Source organism: Trachypithecus francoisi, unplaced genomic scaffold (genome assembly GCF_009764315.1).
Source record: "Trachypithecus francoisi isolate TF-2019V2 unplaced genomic scaffold, Tfra_2.0 Lachesis_group15, whole genome shotgun sequence".
Taxonomy (NCBI): domain Eukaryota; kingdom Metazoa; phylum Chordata; class Mammalia; order Primates; family Cercopithecidae; genus Trachypithecus; species Trachypithecus francoisi.
This window is the reverse complement of record NW_022681460.1, coordinates 27,412,428-27,431,766: the sequence shown is the minus strand read 5'-3', so window position 1 is coordinate 27,431,766 and position 19,339 is coordinate 27,412,428. Positions and strand designations below refer to the sequence as shown.

At 42.7% G+C, this 19,339-nt stretch overlaps 1 protein-coding gene across 1 annotated transcript in view; it reads right to left on the bottom strand.

Annotated features, from left to right (window-relative positions):
• Positions 1 to 6,896, bottom strand: part of MRAP2 (melanocortin 2 receptor accessory protein 2) — a 50,274-nt gene extending 43,378 nt beyond the window's left edge. Inside the window, exon 1 of the mRNA XM_033234508.1 lies at positions 6,642 to 6,896. The gene's annotated coding sequence lies outside the window, so the exon portion shown is untranslated. The remainder of the gene's footprint in view (positions 1 to 6,641) is intronic.
• Between the last annotated feature and the right edge of the window lie 12,443 nt (positions 6,897 to 19,339).

Below are 19,339 nucleotides of genomic sequence, written 5' to 3'. Positions count from 1 at the left end.
CCATGATTCAATTACCTCCCACCAGGTCCCTCCCACGACACATGGGGATTATGAGCACTACAGTTCAAGATGAGATGGGTGGAGACACAAAGCATAACCATATCATTACACTCTTGGCCCCTCCCATATCTCATGTCCTCACATTTCAAAACATAATCATGCCTTCTCAACAGTTCCCCAAAGTCTTAACTCATTCCAGCATTAACTCAAAAGTTCAAGTCCAAAGTCTCACCTGAGACAAGGCAAGTCCCTCTACCTATCAGCCTATAAAATACAAAACAAGTTAGTTAATTCCTAGATACCATGGGGGTACAGGCATTGGGTAAATACACCTGTTCCAAATGGGAGAAATTGGCCAAAACAAAAAGGCTACAGGCCCCATGCAAGTCTGAAATCCAGTAAAGCAGTAATTAAATCTTAAAGCTCTGAAATAATCTCCTTTGACTTGTGTCTCACATCTACAGGCCCCATGCACGTCTGAAATCCAATGAAGTAGTAATTAAATCTTAAAGCTCTGAAATATTCTCCTTTGACTCCATATCTCACATTCAGGTCATGCTGATGCAAGAGGTGGGCTCCCACAGCCTTGGGCAGCTTCACCCCTGTGGCTTTGTAGGGTACAGCCCCCCTCCTGGCTGCCTTCACAGCTGGCATTGAGTGTCTGTGGCTTTTCCAGGTGCATGGTGCAAGCTGTCAGTGGATCCACCATTCTGGTGACTGGTGGACAGTGGCCCTCTTCTCAGACCTCCACTAGGCAGTGCCCCATTGGAGACTTGTGTGAGGGCTCTGACTCCACATTACCCTTCTATGTTGCCCTAACAGAGGTTCTCCACGAGGGCTCTGCCCCTGCAGCATACTTCTGGCTGGACATCCAGACATTTCTATACATACTCTGAAATCTAGGTGGAGGTTCCCAGAACTCAATTCTTGACCTCTGCGTACCCATAGGCTCGACACCAAATGGAAGCTGCCAAGGCTTGGGACTTAAACCCTTTGAAGCTACAGCCTGAGCTATTCCTTGGCCCCTTTCAGCCATGGCTGGAATGGCTAGGATGCAAGGCACCAAGTCTCTAGACTACACACATCAGGGGTCCCCTGAACCAGCCCACAAAGCCATTTTTTTCTTCCTAGGCCTCCAGGTCTGTGATGGGAGGAGCTGCTTGGAAAGGTCTCTGACATGCCCTGGAGACATTTTGCCCATTGTTTTGGCAATTAACATTTGGCTCCTTGTTACTTACGCAAATTTCTGCAACCAGCTGGCTTGAATTTCTCCCCAGAAAATGGGTTTTTCTTTTCTACCACATTGTCAGGTTGCACATTTTCCAAAACTTCTATGCTCTGTCACCTCTTGAACACTTTGCTGCTTAGGAATTTCTTCTACCAGATACCCTAAATCATCTCTCTGATGATCACAGATCACTAGGGCAGGGATAAAATGTCACCAGTCTCTGCTAAACCATAGCAAGAGTCACCTTTGCTCCACTTCCCAACAAACTCCTCATCTCTATCTGAGACCACCTCAGCCTGGACTTCATTGTCCATATCACTATCAGTATTTTGGTCAAAGCCATTCAGCAAGTCTCTAGGAAGTTCCAAACTTTCCCACATTTTCCTGTCTTCTTCCGAGCCCTCTACATCTCCAGGGAAGTCCAAACTTGCCAACATTTTCCTGTCTTCTGAGCCTTCCAAACTGTTCCAACCTCTGCCCATTACCCAGTTCCAAAGTCGCTTGCACATTTTCTGGTATCTTTAATAGTAGCTCCCCACTACCTCAGTACCAATTTACTGTGTTAGTCCATTCATTCTCATGCTGCTAATAAAGACATACATGAGACTGAGTAATTTACAAAGAAAGGTTTAATTGATTCACAGTTCCGCAGGGCTAGGGAGGCCTCAGGAAACCTACAATCATGGCAAAAGGGGAAGCAAACACTTCCTTCTTTATATGGTGGCAGCAAGGAGAAGTCAGAGTGGAGACAGGGAAAGCCTCTTCTGAAACCATCAGATCTCTTGAAAGCTCAGTACCATGAGAACAGCATGGAGGTAACCCGCCCCCGATCCCATTACCTCCCAGTGGGTCCCTCCTACAACACTTGGGGATTGTGGGAATTCAGTTCAAGATGAGATTTAGGTGGGGACACAGCCAAACCATATCACACTGGTAGGAATATGATGTAGGTTTTATATGATATAGTTGATCTTAATTTTGTTTCTTTCTCTCTCTTCTTTCTTTTTTTCCCCACACAAGATAGAATTATATTTCCTGAAATAATGTATACAAAGGGTTGTAGAAAGATAGAAAACGTTTATAACCACATTCCCTCACTCAGCTCCTAATTTTTCTCTCTTGTTCAACCAGGCAACTTCAAAACTAATCCTTAAGAAGCCCCTCCCTCAGCCTGCTCTGCCTTCCAGTGATTGTTGTTTTTGCTATTACCAAGGACATGCAAGAAGAAAACAAAATGCACCTTGCAGGAGAATTATTTGAAGCTTACAAACTATTTTCACTTGAAGGGTTATGAAATTTTACTAATGTTCTCTAGTGAGGCAAAAATTACACAGGTCTTAACAGAAACATGAGCAACAATTAAACTCAGATTTTAACATACATAATTTTAGCATCTCATAGAGATATTCTCAACTGCTTTTTTACCTCACATCTCAACAATACTATAAAGGACTGCAGAATCATGTTTGCAAGGAAAATGCATACTTTCCTCTTCTCCAATAGTACTAAGTATTTCTCACACTGCAGTCAAGAAAAAAATCACTTTGTACCCCGACATGAAGCAAAAATAACATGATCACCCTGCCTGAAAGTTGGTCTCCAAAATAAAATTTCAAACACATCTCACTCCCTTAAAGAAAACATTTTTCCCTTGATTGTTTGCTATGCTGGTGTCTGAAAACAAGTCACAACTTTTAGGAATATGATAACTGTGTGAGAAAATTGTTTTCAGTCATGAACAACAGACTAATGTACATGGAGAACTTTGGTGATTTGGAGGAATATTTTCTTTCAAGTATTTACTGTGATTTTATTTGATGGGCCAGTCTTATAAAGTCTGACTCCCTTACACTCTGGGGAAGTAAACATTTTCTTTCCTTTTCTAACTGCTTCTGCCTCTAAGTCTTCCTTTGTCAAAAGCAAATATAACAATAAACACAGATTGCTATTCTACTTAATTTTAACCCAAGCATATATTACCTACTCTGAGCTGGCACAACTTGTGGGGCCTGCTCAAATGTCAATTGTATTTTGGTTTTCTATTGCTCCTTAAAATATATTCAAGGATTCATCTTCCCTACCCTCAAACAAATACTTGAGTAGATCCCATGATGTTTCTGCTCATGCAACAACTTCAAAGTCCCAAAAGAGGCCAGTCACAGCGGCTCACACTTGTAATCCCAGCACTTTGGGATGTGGAGGCAAGGATATGAGCCCAGGAATGCAAGACCAGCCTGGGCAACATAGCAAAACTACATCTCTACAAAAAAAAAAAAAAAAAAAAAAAAAACTTTTTAAATTAGTTGGGCATGGTGGTGTGTGTCTGTAGTTCCAGCTCTCTGAGAGACTGAGATGGGAGGATCACTTAAGCCCAGGAGGTTGAGGCTGCAGTGAGCTGTGATCATGCCACTGCACTCCAGCCTGGGCAACAGACAGAATGAGACTTTGTCTCAAATGAATAAATAAATAAATAAGAAATATAAAAACCTAAAAGAATTAAAATATCTAATCTTTGGAAACAAAAGAAACTGACCCATTATAACATGAATCTGCCCTATTTCAGCAATGTCCTGCTGCATGCTGGTCTCCTGCTGGGGTTAGGGGAAGGTAAACTTCTTTTCTATTTCTCCACATCCACTCAAGTGCTGGCCAGTTTCAAATCACTCCAAGATCAAAGCAGGAGGACAGGACTGAATTATCTATCTTCATACCTCACATGGGTGCGTTAGTAATACTCACCTTCCTTCAGCTGGCTGCTCATTCCTACTTCTGCTGCCAGATGTCCTCGCCCTTAGGCCAGCCCTTCCTCCCATGTGGCCCCAACCTGGCTCCCAGATCATCCTCAAACATCCTTTGCCCAACAAATTCTGGGAAAGTGATCCAGCCGCCTAGGCCGCTATGTGAGCCCCAAATGCAAGAGGCACATGGACAGCTCAACTCACCCTCAGATGGCCCCATCACTATCTTTGGGATGAAGGAAGTAAATCTCTTCAACAAAGCCTCCTTGCTCAACCCTTATATTATTTTTCGTTTTGTTTGTTTAAACATTTCTTCATATTCCTTTGCATGATGAACCCTCATACTCTTGAAGTAACCAGTGGGTTCAAGAGTTATGGAGAGGTTCTCATATATCTACCTTGAGATTTCATTTAGGAAAAAAAAGCCAAAATAAGAAAAATAAAAAAAAAAAAAAAGACTAGACAGAAAATGACACATTGAGGCATTATCTGGTAATTTCCCAAATATCATAGCTTGGTATAATAACAGTTCCTTAAATATATTACACAAACATCATAAGAATATTGTTTTTCCAGTATTTTTTGTACTCCAAATAACAAAAACATTTCACTTGAAAGCTAAAAAGGACAGATGTGATATTCTCTTTATACAATTTGGACTAATTTAATATGTTTGATAAAAGTTATCTATGAACTGTGGCTATCAAAAAGAGTTCACAGATAAATAATTCAGAGATGAATTCTGACTGACAAAATACTTCAGCGTCTGGGGACCGACAGAAACAGGGAGGAGGAAGGGAACACCTTTCCAGAATATGTTGATGACATATAATTTGCAAAGTAAAAGAAGATGACCCCTGCTGTGACCAGAGTGGGCCTAGCTCAGAAGGCTGAAAGGGGGCAGCCAGCGATGGATATGAACACTCACGTAGAGGCAGCAGGATCAGCAACGCAGAACAGGACACATGCATCACCACCGCGTGCTTCCAAAAACAGTACTTCCCCTTGCTCATGCAATACACTCTGATATCTTATCTTTCTTTCTTTTGGTTTTCATGTTTTAAAAACTGCTGTTTGCAACTCACTAAACTGATCCATTTGAAGACAATGGATACAGCATACCCTGATCTATAGCCCAGGAGATTGCTAGAAAAGGGAGGGGAGTTGGTTTGGCATAAGTCTTTGTAAATGCTTCCCTAGGTAGTTTTGAGCTATCTTAAAGAATTTGTTCTAGAACCTTGCCAGGATTCAATGTTTCCCTCTTTTGAGGATTCAATGTTTCCCTCTTGAAAAGCCTCCCGGGTCCGTTCTCATCTCTCATACCTGCACAAAGATGACTATAATCGCTTTCACTATTCCAGGACATCTGCCATTTGGGCTTTGAACATCCAGTCCAGTTTCGGGCTTTGAGACCCTCTTTAAAGGGTTTAGGCTGGCCTTCCCATTTTGAAAAGAAAGATACAGACTGGAAGCAACTCTTCCTTTTCCTATCACCTGTTAATATCATCTATTCTTCCATAAACACTGGATGGTCTTCTTCATAAGAACAAAACTCCTTGTGGGTACCCCAGCTCACAGTGGCCTCTGGCTTTCCTGACCTTATCCTTGCAGGCCCATGTCACTCTCCTGTTCTTGGCTATGTATCCCATGCAATGTACCTAAAGGACACTAGACTCACAGTCCTAGCTTCCAGACCCCTACTCCTCACTATTACTTAACTGGGGGAGTCACCTTTGAAAACGTATTTAATATCGCAATCTAATTTTCTCCACCTGCAAACTGAAAACACTACTTACTTTTGGGGTTTTCGTAAGATTTAATTTACGCATGAGAGATCCCTTCTCTCGTCTCCCTGGACACATTCATTCAAGCTTCCTTTGTTTTCAAAACACCAGAGTGTTTCATTGTTGTCAAACTAAAAGCAGAGTAGTGGCTCAGATACTGTGCCATCTAACATGCTGTGGAAACCACAACGCCTCCAAACAGGTTTTGGCAGAGACTACTCTTTGCCTTCCTCAATTACACAAAGGATGGGAAGGTACCGGGCGCGGGAGGGTGGGGGGATTGCGGGGTGGGGCGGCGAGGAAAGTGTGAAACCCCTATTTCCCTCTAATCAGTAAAATGACCTGCGAGCAGAGCAGGCTCCCCAGTTCAAATAAAATGAATACAACTGTCAAGCCAGGGATAATCTGAGAACCCTGCCCAATGTATGGGGTGTGCGCCCGGGGCCAGGAGTCAGCACATTTCCCCAGTGCAGGGGGGCTCTCTCAGCCGCAGCGCACCAACGCGGCAGGAGGGCCGCAGCAAGGAAAGTTTTCTCACCGGCGGGAAAGGGTGTGCCTCTGCCGCTGGGGCCCAGCGGAGGGGAGGAAGCCCACCCAAGCCCCGAGCGCCGCCGCTTCCAGGCTTTTCGGACGCCCAGCGGCGTCCAAACGCACATCAGCGGGTTGCCGGGAAAGGTTTTAAACTTGGTGCTCTCCACTGGGTCCACACTCTTTCCCTGGGCGTCCTCACATCCCAGTTCTCCTCCTCGCACCCCATTCTCCAGCCCCTCCAAACTAAAGACTGCCACCAAACCCAAGCAAGCCCTACTGCCTTGACCAAAGCTGCACGCGCCCCGCACCCAGCGCCTGGGCTTTGCTCGGCTCTGGACGCCCTGTCCCGCCCGTGGTTACCGGCTGGCTCGCCCCGGCCCGCGGGCTCGGCCCTGGTTCCGGCTCCTGGCTCCTCCGAGGTGCGCGAGCGCAGCCGCCGCCGTCTCCTACGCCCAGGGCGGGGCGAGTAGCTCCTGTCTCCGAGGTGCGGCGGAGATGCGCGCTCCCGACCGCCGCGGAGGCGGCGCGGGGCGCTGAAACCGGGGCTGTAGCGCGGGGCCGCCTCCCCGGCCCGAGGCCGCCTTGGCCAAGAGGAGGTGAGCTTTGCAGATCCCTTTCCTGCTCGCTTTGCCCCTCCGAGTCCGGGTCAGAGCCTGAGTCAGAGAATTCTTTGCCATCCCGGGCACTACAGTGGGTCTCTCGGGTGAACTTTGGGTAACAGGAGGAGCTCATTAGCTGAGCGAGAGGGAGTGGGGTAGCATGAATCGAGGTTTATGAAAAATCGGCAGCATTAAGTTCAAGTTCAATAAGGTCAGAGCCCCCCCATAATGTGCTACTTAAATTACTACCTCGATTTTAGTTTTCCTTCCTGCCCACTGGTCCAGGTGTCAAAGGGCAGTCAAATGTTCAAACGGGGTCCCAAAGGGCTAGCACTGGGTCTGGAGTAGTTTCAGCATAGCAGGGCTGGGTCATCTCTTTCTCCCTCGAGTCCATATTGCATGCCAGGCATTGATCTGGGAATATGGATGCTTGGTGCTTACGTTCTACTAAAGAGACAGGCATAAACATAACAAATAACTAAAATACATAGTATGTGAGATAGTGATGAAGTGCGGTGGACAAAAAAGAAGGGAGGAAATGGGATAATGTTTGAATGTAGGGGGTGCATTTTTAAATGGGATGGTCAAAGATGGCCTCACAGCGGAGTAAAGATCTAAAGGAGATGAGACAGAAAGAAGTCACGCTGGTATCTGGAGAGAAAGCACTTGCTGTGTGGCAGGCTCTGAGATGTTCTTTACTGCACTCTTCATTTCTTTTACTACTCTCTATATACCATATTAGGCAGGTATTACCACCATTTCCATTTTACTGATGAAACTGTAACTTAGGAAGGCTAAAAGAACTGCCCAAGGTCATATGCTAGTCAATAGAGGAGTTTGCCTTCAAGGTCAGGAAGCCTGGTGCCCCAGAACCATAGTTTAACCACCATTATACGGTAGCAGGGGAAATGCAGCACCCATGCAGGCTGGTGGCAGTGTGATGAACTCAACCTGATGGTGCCAGAAAAGGATTCCTGGAAATGACATCTCATCATTGATTTGTTTTGTTTTTTTAAAGCTCAGTTTCATTACCACGTGTGAAACGAAATATTTTGAACACATCTTTTTTTTTTTTTTTTTCTTACTTTAAGCTCTGGGATACGTGTGCAGAACGTGCAGATTTGTTGCATAGGTATACATGTGCCAAGGTAGTTTGCTGCATTTATCAACTCGTCATCTAGGTTTTAAGCCCCACTTGCATTAGGTATTTGTCCTAATGCTCTTCCTCCCCTTGACCCCCACCCCCCAACAAGCCCAGGTGTGTGATGTTCCCCTCCCTGTGTCCACGTGTTCTCATTATTCAAGTCCCACTTGTGAGTGAGAACATGCTCATTTGGTTTTCTGTTCCTGTGTTAGTTTGCTGAGAATGATGGTTTCCAGCTTCATCCATGTCCCTGCAAAGGACATAAACTCATTCTTTTTTATGGCTGCATAGTATTCTATGCTGTATATGTGCCACATTTTCTTTATCCAGTCTATCATTGATGGGCATTTGGAGTGAACAAGCAACCTGCAGAATGGGAGAAAATGTTTGCAATCTATCCATCTGACGAAGATCTAATATCCAGAATCTACAAGGAACTTAAACAAATTTACAAGAAGGAAACAACCCCATCAAAAAGTGGGCAAAGGATATGAACAGATACTTCTCAAAAGAAGACATTTATGTAGCCAGCAAACATATGGAAAAAAGCTCATCATCACTGCTCATTAGAGAAAACCATCTTTACAGCATGTGTGTATCTCTTCTGCCTCATTTGCAAGCAGTTTGATTCTAAATAACATAATTTGACAATCTGTGATAAGATTTGTTAGTCATTCCCCAAGTGTCGACACCAGTTCCAGTTGCACATTCCTATTCACAGGGATGTGATTCCTCACCCCTGCTGTAGAACCTCTGCCAAGTGTCTTCAGGGCATCGCGAGACAGAGTGACAGAACTGCTGCTTCTGAGGGGCTATGGCGTGAACAGGCCAGTTTCTGCCTTAGCTGTTGGCATCAGGTGGCCTTGTTCTGGGCAGAATGTCAATGGCTCCAGACAGAAAACCAGGGCACATTGTACTTTGTGAAAAAGGCAGGTCACTAACCCTTAGTTTCAGAAGATGAAACTGCAGCATCTGGTGAAACAACAATAACAATAGGATGGCGGATCCCACATTTCTCTCCTAGGTATTTCCACCTCCTCATGGTTGCATTCATTCTCATCTTCCTTCCTCCACTGTCAGCAAAAATCTTTTGACCTTTCCTTCAGGGTTCATTTCAAACACCACTTCTCCCAGAAAGCTTTCCTCATTGTCTCAGCTACAAACGAACTCTTAATCTAAAATCTGATACCTCTCTTATGGCACCTGACACTTTCTACTTTATTTTAAAATTTAGCCTATACTGTATACCCTTAACTTCTCCATAGGCCAAATATTAATTTACATTTCATTTCTCCACAGGTCCTAGCATAATGTCTTCTACCCAGTAGACATTCAATGAGTATATTTTTACTGTTGTTGTTAATAAATTAATCTGCAAGAATACAGCTTCATTGTCTTTTTTGTCTTTTCATTCCAAGATAACTCACAGAAATTTAGTGACAGGACTGAGTTATATGTAGCTATAGCTGTTGTTCATCAATATAAGTTGACAATAAGTTGACATTAGAAAATTGAGGCTTTAGAGTAATTTCCCTTAGGTCACAATACTAGTCTTCAAGAGATCCAGGATTTAAACCCAGCACTGTTTGTCTCCAAAATGAGCTCACCACAAGCTCATACTTCTCCTCTTTCAGTTGTTCATTCAGGAATATATTCATTTGATCTTTCCAGATATTTGCAAACATTGACTGTGCTCAGCTCTGTCCTAGATACCAGGAAAACAGCAATGATTAAAACACAGTCCTTGTCCTCAAAATGCTCACAATCATGTAGAAAGGACAAAGGTAAGGAAATAATAAAAACTTAGTATTATAAATCTTTTAGACTGATGGAGGTCCTAGGGGAGCACTTGGTTTAACTTACGTTGTGGGAAGTAGGAGATGACAATAAGGATTCTCGAAGAAGATAGAATGTAATTTTAATTTTGAAGTTTGTTACAATGATAATGAAGAAAAGCGTATGGTAGACAGAAGAAAGAGCACTTGCAAAAACACAAGCATGGAAGGATACAATGCATTCTGAGAATAGGTATGCCAATTCAAGAGGGCTGCAGCATGGTGAGAGCAGAGTTGACATGAGGCTGGAAAGGTAAGCAGGACCAAATCACAAGAGGTGCACAGAGTAGCTTTATGAAGTTCATCACTCCCTTAATATGTATAAAAATCATGGCTGTCTATGTATGTCAACTTTCCAGGCTAGAGGTTATCTAACTTTAGTCAGATTCTCAAAGAGGCTGAATGACCCAGGGCTAGGAAGTAGGGAATCACTTTCCTTTCCCACAGCCTTCCATAGGTCCACGGACTACAGGAAATCCCAAGGAATTGCAGCATCAACCAGGATATGCTGGATACCTGGATTGGGGTGGGTGCAAGGCTTGCCCCTGCCAAATCACCTCCAAACATGCAGTGGCACTGATATCCCCGGGCAAGGATGGCTGGGCCCTGGTCCTCCCAGCACCTGCACCCATGTGCCTTCTAAGTGTGGAAGGAAGGGATTGCTGGGTGGCCAGAAGGCCAAGAGGCAGGGAGGCACCTAAGAGTGTGTCCTGGGAAGGTAGCAGAAAGCAGGACCACAGAGAGCCACGACTCTAAGCCCTAAGTGCATACTTCATTGCCTCATCTGACTTCAATTGCTGCGATGGGCTGAATGGTGTCCCCCAAAATTCCTATGTCCTAAGCCTTGGTACTTCAGAATGTGACTGTATTTGGCAACTGGGCCTTTAAAAAGGAGATTAGGTTCAATGAGATCATATGGGTGGGCCCTAATCTAATCTGATTGATGTTATAAGAAGGGACTAGAACACACAGAGAGACACCAAGGGGCATATGGCTACAGAAGGACACCAATGTGAAGAGGCAGCATAGGGGTGGCTATCTGCAAGGCAGGGAGAGAGGCCTAGCACAGAGCCCTTCCTGATGGCCCTCAGAGGAAGCCTACCCTGCTGGCACCTTGCTTTTGGCCTTCATTTCCAGAATTGTGAGAAAATAAATTTCTATTGGTTAAGCCACCCAGTCTGTGGTACATGGTTATGACAGCCTGAGCAGACTGATAGACTTATAGGATACCAATTCGAATTTCAAAGATAACGTTTTTAAGAATTCCAAGATGGTGACCACAGAGCATTAAATCCCCAGGGAGGGGCCCTTCTGAGCATGGTGTCCTGTGCCACTGCACCAGTCACATACCCATGAAGCTAGGCCTTGGAAATTGGGAAATGGAGATCTGAAGACAACTTGGAGTTCATCAGTGAGGTGGTGTGATTAAAGATGGGGGATGGGTGAGATTGCTTCTTGGGAACATAAAGTGAGAAGAGAAGATGGCTGATGTCAGAAAGAGCAACTAGGGACATGGAGGTGAATAAGAGAAGGTGGAACCCAGTGGAGAAATGAGTAATAATGTCTAAGGCCCAAGGACATGTAATTAAGAACCAAACCCCATGGACCCTAGCATAGAGGTCACATGGTAGGCATTGGGGCCAGGTTGCTGCTGGTAAAACAGAAGGTAGTGCAATTACAGGCTACTCTTCTAAGCAGGCTTGGGAGGAAGGAGGAGAAGGGGGTTGCTGAGGGCCCTTGGTGCAGATTTATGGGAGGCAGGAGGTCAGGAGGCCTAATATCCAGCCCATGCCCGGTCGCCAAAGCTAAATCAGCCTGCTGGAAGGGCCAGTGGAAGGTCTTCTAACCAAGACTCCAAATGGCCTAGGCTTGAATAACAAAGCTCTAGCCGTAGCTTTTCTTATGTGTGTGTGTGTGTGTGTGTATACACACAGATATATATATATATATATACACACACACAGATATATATATATATATGAATCATCTCCCTAGCTCCAGGAGAGAAGCAACTGTTCTGCCTCCATGCAGTCCCCAGAACAGTGGCACATAGTAGGCACAGGAAACAAACGTTGAATAAACCAATGGGATATAGAGTCAAGGGAAAGGTTGTGCTTGTTTTGTTTTTTCTTTATTCATTTGTTTCGGATGAGAGACATAAACATGTTTCTAGATTGAGAACAAGGACCCCAAAGGAAGAGAGAAGTTGAAGATAAGAGTTGAGAAAGGAAATAATTGATGAAATAAAATAATAAAGAGTAAGAGAATAAATCAAGAGAATTTCTGGAGGGGAAAAAAAACCTGAATTATCCTTCAGGAAATTTAATCATTTAGTCACTCAATGATGAGTATCTTGCATTGTCCTGAGCCCTTCTGGGGTCGGGGTACTGAAGGGTTGGAGGGTCAGGGTGGATACAAAAGAAAACGTAAGATATATTCCCTTCCATTTGTTCAAGGTGACACCATCTAGTTAAGAAGTATTTTATAGAAAAAATACACAGCAATGAAACACAACAAGAATATTCCCAGAAGTCTGAGTAATAAAGAAAGATTTGAAAACAGAGTGAACTGAGAAAATGCCCGGAGGCATTACAGCAGAGGAGGAGAGGAGATACGGAAAAGGAAATAGAGAGAAAATAAAGGAACATGAGCTCTGGCATGGTCTCTTGGCAATTGGCCGTCTGGCAGCTCTCAGCATCAGGAAAACAGGGGCTCAGTGTTGACTCAAGACCTGGGAAACTCCATTTATTTTCCAATTGATTAGGACCAATGCCAGCAGTCAGGCTCAGCAGGAAACAGTAAAATCAATATTTGTCTTAGAGAAGAAGAACACATCCCTGATAGTTAATGTGTCTGGGCATGGAAAACCTGGCTTTTTTTATAATGAGTCCAACAACGAGGCAGGACCAACTGAAGAAAGTGATGAGAAAGAAAAATTGACATTGTTTTCAGATGTTAAAGTACATACTATGACACAGTTACCTCTCTAACTTGATTGTTTCCTTTAGAGACTAGGATAATCTATCATCCAGTCAAATCAAAGGCAAAACCACACACACACACTGGAACCCAGGAATTCTACTAGCTAAAGCCATCCCAGGGAGCAGCAAGTACAACTCATATCAAGGATACAGTTTCCTCCTTTTCCTCAATTAAGTTTCAGAAAATAAAGAGGAATGAGTGTTCAGAAACCTAGACGCTTCCAAGATGTGAGGAGGGCATGCTGCAGATGGTCATGTTCTCATTATAAATTGCTCCCATCTCATTAATGGCAATAATTCTCTGCCCATTTCTTTCTGAGGTGATTTGAGGGTTTATTGTATATTATAAACTTTCTTACTCTTTGGCATCAATTGGATTTCGTTTGCTTTGTCTTGCTTTTATACTGTTGTTCTTTTCAAATTAGCACAATTATTCCTGAATATATGTGCACTGCTTTTACTTGCCAATCATTCCTTTTTATTCCAGGAAACACATGCCAGGGCACCGCACACCCCTGCAGGCGCATACATACAGGACCTCAGCCCCTACCTCCTGGTAATATTCATTTTTTCTTTCCCTTCCAATGCTTAATCATTTACTTAAAGCTTCCCTCTTGCTGCTAATCCTATTGTTTTGTTCCTCCAGTAGAACTGCACAGACTTCCACCCACATAACGTGGCACTAGGCAGACAAAACATCTGATATATTTTAGTTCATGCTTGGCATTCAATCAAGAAGACAAAGCTGTGAGCCATGCTGAAATGCCAGCTAAAATTCATTTTGCACTACCAGAGAGAGAGAGAGAGAGAGAGAGAGAGATGGTGCACTGAGGAGAAACTGTAGCCTCATGGCAATCACGTGTAGCCCTAGGCTCTAACACTAGCAAATTTCTTCCCCTCAAAATTGAATTGGTGCATTTTGAAGTGAAAGCCTGATGGCTTCTTGTTTACTCTCACACAATAATGAGGAAGCTTTGGTTTATTGGCACAGAGCTCAGCCACTCTCACAGAGCAAATGGAAAAGAGAGACTAGCTTGTCCTGGTGCCTTACTCCTTGTTATTCCTTCAATTGTGTCACAGCCAGTGTAAGGCATGAGGGAATTATTCCGAAATAGAGAAACACGTTGAGCCTAGACATTGACTGTTACAGCGGTGTGGGTGGAGTTCACACATACTCATGCCCCCTCTCTTTCCCACATGCCTGCACACCTGTCTATGCAGTGAGGGGAAGATGAGGTCTTGCAGCCCTGGGTGGTTTTGTCTGCCCATGAGGGTCACTTTTCTCTTCTTGGTTCTTTTACCTCAAAGATATTCTGTGATCACTATGTGCTGAAAGCATTCAGCATTCTTCTGCCTCTGCTCAAATTATCTTTAATACTATTCTTAACATTTCTGGTCCCACCAAAATTCATGTCCATTTTGTAGAAACTGACCCAATGTGAAGAAGATGAATAATAAAAAGAAGGAGGTGTGTGTGTGTGCACGTGTGCATGTGTGTGCATGTGCGTGTGTGTATGTATCTGGGTATGTGTGTCTATGTACAATATCTCAGAAAGAAATGTTGAAATAAATATGAAATATTTAAATTTTTTATTATTTTAAAGGTAATATCAGCACTTTCTGGAAAATGAAATAGAAGATAAAATCATCTATAACTTCACCACTGTAAAACCACCAATGATAGCATTTTGTACTTTTATTTATTTTTAAATTTTTTTATTTTTAATTTTTATGGATACATAATAGTTGTAAATACTTAATGGGGTGCATGTACTATCTGGTACCAGTGTGTCAAAATGTAATAATCAAAGCAGGGTAATGGGAATATCCATCACCTAAAACATTTAACATTTCTTTGTGTTAGGAATATTCTAATTCTACTCTTTAGTTATTTTGAAATGTACAATAAGCTATTGTAAACTATAGCTGACCTATTGGGTTACTGAGCACTAGATCTTTTTTTTTTTTAATCTAACTGTATTTTTGTGCCCATTAACCAATTCCTCTTTATCCTCTCTCCCCACTACCCTTCCCAGTGTCTGGTAACCATTATTTTGCTTTCTATCTCCATGAGTTCAATTTTTTTTAGCTCCTATATATGAGTGAGAGAATGAGATATTTGTCTTTCTGTGTCAGGCTTATTTTACTTAACATGTTGCATTTACTTTTAGACTGTTGTAAAACATGGCTGTTTACATAGTAACCGTTTGGTGTATTAGTCCATTTGTAAACTACTATAAAGACATACCTGAGGCTGGGTAATCTGTAAAGAAAAGATTTAATTGGCTCATGGTTCTGTACAGGCTTTTGCTTCTGGGGAAGCCTCAGGAAACTTACAATCATGGTGGAAGGTGAAAAGGAAGCAAACACATCTTCATATGGCCATTAGGAGAGAGAGAGAGAAGGGGCGGGGTACTACATACTTTCAAACAACCAGATCTTGTGAGAACTCTATCACAAGAAAGTCAAGGGGGAAATTCACCCCTATGATTTAATTGCCTCCCATCTCCCACTGGCAATTACAGTTTAACATGAAATTTGGGTGGGGACACAGAGCCAAACCATATCATATGGTACCTTTAAATGAGTATATTGATTTTCCTACATAATTCCATTATATTGTAGGCATTTTCTATATTATTATATAACTTTATAAGCATCGACTCTTTTTTGAGAGGGGGGTCTTGTTATATTACCTAAGTTGACCTTAAATTCCTGGGTGCAAGTGATCCTCCCACCTCAGCCTCCTGAGTAGCCAGTACTACAGGCAGGCACAACTGCACCTAAATCCAAACATCAACTGTTAATGGCTGAGTAGACACCATAATTTATTTAACTATCTCATTATGAATAGACATTTAGGCGGACTCCAGATTATTTTCTACTATAACTATTGCTGCAATGATATTTATATTTATCTTATATAAAGGCAGATATGATAAAACACACAGCTATATGACAGATATTACAAAATACAGTTATTCTCTCTGTAGCTTAATATTCATTTCACATTTGCAGAAATTTTTCAGATGTCTACCCTAGGTGGTCCAGCAATATCTAGCTTTGCAAACAAGGACCCTCTGTGGGTAACAGCAGACATATACCAATAAAAGTTTCTGTTTAAAAACTCTAAATTTCTCCTTATCTTATTATCAAGAAATGTAATTATTAAATGCCTTACATTTATAAGTGAGAAATCATCCATTTAGCCTGGACATGATAAACCTGAGGGCAGGGAGAGGTGATAACTGTCTCTAAATGTCTGAAGGCCCAGAAGCTGAGGGAGACTTGCTCTGGGCCTCAGGTGGAGGCAGGTTTCAGTTGAGTGAGGGGAACTTCTGCCAGCTGGCCCAGAGAGTTCCCCCTTGGTGGCTATGATCTGGAACATGCTGGATAAGCACCTGGCAAAGACAGAGTCAAGGCATTCATCAACCTGCAAGACTGGATTATGTACTCATTAAGATCCCTTCCAGCCCTGAGAAAAACAGTGACTCTAGAAATCATATAAAATGAGTGTTCTCTGGCCAGGCATGGTGGCTCATGCCTGTAACGCCAGCACTTTGGGAGGCTGAGGCAGGTGGATCACCTGAGTTCGGGACCAGCCTGACCAACATGGAGAAACCCCACCTCTATGAAAAATACAAAATTAGCCAGGCTTGGTGGTACATGACTATAATCCCAACTACTTGGGAGGCCAAGGCAGGAGAATCGCTTGAACCCGGGAGGCGGAAGTTGCAGTGAGCCAAGATCGTGCCACTGTACTCCAGCCTGGGCAACAAGAGCAAAACTCCATCACAGAAAAAAAAAAAAAAAATTAGTGCTCTCCTTTTGTAAAATAGAATATAATTGATTACCATAATCTTGAATAGTTTAAAGTGAAAAGGTGAGTTCCTTTATTATGATGTGCATTCATTCAGTAAATTTGTATTGTGAATTCATTTTGATTCAGGCATTGTTTTAGATGCTAGGGCTCCAACAGTGAACAAACAGACAAAAATCTATGCCTCCTTAGAGCTTACAAATGCCTACCACAGTTTTCAAAATGTTTCACATGTTTTCTTATTTGATCCCATGATGATTGCCTGAGGTTTGTAGAGCAGCTATTTTCCCTGCTATGAATGAAGAAACTAAGGCTTAGAAAGGTTCAGTGACCTCCCCAGGAGCACACAGAGAATTGTGGAGGAAGAATGAAAACTCATCCCATCTGGGCTGAGGCTGGAGGATCACTTGGGCTCAAGATTTCAAGATCAGCCTGGACAACATAGTAAGATCTTGACTCCAAAAAATTTAAAAATTAGCAGGGCATGGTGGCACACACCTGTAGTCCCAGCTACTCCAGAGGATGAGGTAGGAGGACTGTTTCAGCCCAGGAATTCGAGGCTGCAGTGAGCTGTGATTGCTCCACGTACTCCAGCCTGGGCAACAGAGCAAGACTCTGTCTCAAAAACAAACAAATAAATAAATAAATATGAAAACTCAGCCCTGGTCGCTCCTGTTCTGGTGCTCTGCACCTGCCACGTTACCTCACCTGGGGTCACTGCATATGGAGAGGAGCTCATATTCCTGCAGTCCCACCTCAGACTTCTGGAGTGGACAACATATCCTGAGTTTCTTAAAAATTACCACATATTTTATGTTACAAAGAGACGAAGCTGCAGAAGGAAGCAGTACTCTTTACAAGCCTAATATATTTTAATTTTTAAGCCATGAAGTTCTCCAAAGGCTGACATTACCTCTTACTCATTTTTGAAAACCTCATGTCTGGGGCACGTAACACGTGCTTTATCAGTGTTTGTTAATGGATAACCACAACTCACAAAAAACAAACACTATTCTTATATTGTGTTTCTAAAGTATGTTGTTTTTGTGAAGTTACAGTACCTTAGAAATGGGAAGTTCTGGTGTTTCATACAATGTCCAAGAAACTGAAAGAGTAAAGTACAGATCTGTGTATTGATAACAGAAATGCTTGGCAAAATGTGTAGGACTGGCAGAGCATGGTGACTCACACCTATAATCCCAGAACTTTGGGAGGCTGAGGTGGGAGAATCGCTGGAGGCCAGGAGTTCAAGCCCAGCCTGAATAACACAGCAAGACCCTGTCTCTACCAAACAAACAAACAAAAAAAAATTTTTTTTAATTAGCCGAACCTGGGGGCACAGACCTCTATTCCCAGCTACTTAAGAGGCTGAAGTGGGAGGATTGTTTGAGCCCAGGAGTTCAAGGCTGCAGTGAGCCATGATTGTGCCACCACACTTCAGCCTAGGTGACAGAGTGACACCTCATCTTTAGAAGAGTCTGGTTAATCTTCATTTTAAAGCATCGCTTATTTTGAGAGCTGCATGATTATTTGAGTGCACTTCAGTATGTTCTGCTTAATTAAATTCTGGACTTGACTTTACCAAGTTCTCCATTACAATCACTGGATTGTATTTACCCAGAAGTAAAGTAATCGTGTGACATCACAGATGTCCTCTGCACTTGGAAATTGAGAAAGATAAACATATCTTTTCATGGCAGGTTTCTAGCAGGTTTCCCTCTATTTAAAGGGAAAAGTTAATGAAAAAATGGCAGCATAATCCCTCCTCACATTCTCATTAATTGAGGACAAAGCCATGTTAAACCTAAAGTAGAAGAGGGGATATATCTATACACATACATACATACATATTGTTTTAGTCCATTTGTGGCTGTAACAAAATACGATAAACTGGATGGCTTATAAACAATAAAAATCTGTTTCTCATGGTTCTATAGGCTGTGAAGTCCAAGACCAAGGCGCTGGGAGAATCAGTGTCTGATGAGGGCTTGCTTCCTGGTTCGTAAGATGGCAGCTTCTCACTGTGTCCTCACATGGTGGAAGGGATGAATGAACTCCCTTGGGCTCATTGATTTCATTCATGAGGGCTCTAAAGGCTTCTCCTCTTAACACCATCACCGAAGGGGTTAGGATTTCGACATATGAATTTTGGGAGGACATAAACATTCGGACCATAGCACATATATAACATAAATGTATTTACAAATACACATGATATGTTAATATATTATATGTAATTTATGAAGGAAGGATATTCAGTGGAAGAGAAAGAGCATCAGGTGAAAATGATTTAAAACACACATCTATCTAGGTAGATGGGAATATTTGGAAAAGCTAATTACTGAAGATAGGTCTAAACTCATGGGTGTCTGTGCTCTGGAAAAACAATTGCTCACCATTGTTCACTTCTGAAAAATAAATTTAAAAAACCAATTAATGGAATGAAGCTCTTTGGCAGGATCAGTGTACTTACGGAGAGGCAGTACAAGAAGCAGTGAGAACACAGGGTAAGAGTCAAAGAGGTCTTCATTGGAATCTCTGTTCTGCCACTAACTTGTTCTGTGCCTCAGTTTTTTCATCTGTAAAGTAGAGATAAACATGGCCTCCAGGTTTTTTGCAATGATGAAATGAAATCACATACATGGTGAGCTTGGGACGGTGTCTGTCCTGGAGTAAATA